Raw genomic sequence first — 1,508 nt, 5'->3', positions numbered from 1 at the left:
AGCGATTTTCAACCAATTCATTCCAAGAAGATGCGCGTTTTGGATTACGACGAGTAGCAGCAAACTATTTAATGTATAATTTGAAAACTTCTACATGTATATGTACAATGAAGAATTAAATATTTTTAAAATTTCTTTAGGTCTAATTTAATTATTTAATTTTATTGAAAGCATTCTCTTATCTATTTCATAAATCATTGATGTATTTTCTGAGTCCGACTTTTTTTATGCGGTCCCTATCAACCGCATAAAAAAAGTTTTTGGTGGTATATGGTACAAACTTGTTTATTACATGTCAGAATTTATAAAATTTTCGAATTTTTTTTTGTGCGATTTCTTTTATGCGGTCCCTATCCACCGCACAAAAAAAGGTTTTACTGTATGTGTTTCAGGAAGTCCGAATAAAAAGAGAATGATAATACACAAAAACTTTTAAAGCAGCTAAATTTATTCACATTATTTATAAATTTGTTCACTCATGCGTTTTTTAAATCATATGTCGCAAGTGAAACATGCGCGAATTAATATTCGAAGATTTTCGCAGGAAAATTTGAAACCCGACTTGGCGAATGTAACATTGGCGAATTTCAAATTACGGTGCCAAAGAAGTGCCCGGGAGTCGACAATGTGTAAAGTCGCGTCAGGGGCCCTAACTCATTCATCTAAGTGGTGTTACAGAAAAATAAAGTGTAGCCGAAGCTCAAGTCAGAGGGGTATATAATAATAAAATACACAGTGAGATAATAAAGCAAAGGGAAGGAATATATACAATAATATTTACAAAAAAATTTGAGAAGTAAAGCCTCAACTCCTGCCTGCCTCGCCTCCCCCCTTGCGGACTTCATTGGGTGGGGAAATATTTACAGTTTAAGTAGTGAAGCGTTTGGATAGAACGCCGTTGCCGGACTGTAGTTAGTATTGTCGCTGAGTAGTAGCTCAAAGTCGAAAAATTTGATTGTAATTGCAAGTTGTGCAGCTAATTGCGTCTTTGATTACTGTCGGACTCTTATCATGTTGTACAAAACAAAGGTATTGAATTACAAATTAAAATAAGAAGTAGAGTTGTAAAAATATTTAATTGTTATTAATAATATTTTTAAAAATTCGGGCTACAATAACTTTAATGTGCACATGTCTATTAAACAAATTATGTGCAACAGATATCTAATTATTAAGATATAAAGCTTTTAAAAGGTTAGTATTAAAACTTACATAGTAACACACAAAATATTCAATGAGAAAAATGAGACTTGTCTTCTGCAACCACCAGAGAATAGATATTTACATTTAAAATTTACAAATGTGTGTGTAAATATTTTCGTCCAAAATGAGTGGTTTTAAAAAGTTAAATCGGAGAACCCAAAAAATATTTGCACCGTTGGTATGTTAAATTTCACAGAAACGAACAAATTAGGTTTTAGGAGAAAAGTATTTTAAACCCATATAGATTTCTTAGATTCTTATTCAGAAAATTGTCCGCAAAAAAATGACAACTAGTAATACATTTT

This window comes from Parasteatoda tepidariorum, chromosome 8, assembly GCF_043381705.1.
Source record: "Parasteatoda tepidariorum isolate YZ-2023 chromosome 8, CAS_Ptep_4.0, whole genome shotgun sequence".
Taxonomy (NCBI): Eukaryota; Metazoa; Arthropoda; class Arachnida; order Araneae; family Theridiidae; genus Parasteatoda; species Parasteatoda tepidariorum.
Note: the sequence above shows the minus strand (reverse complement) of the source record.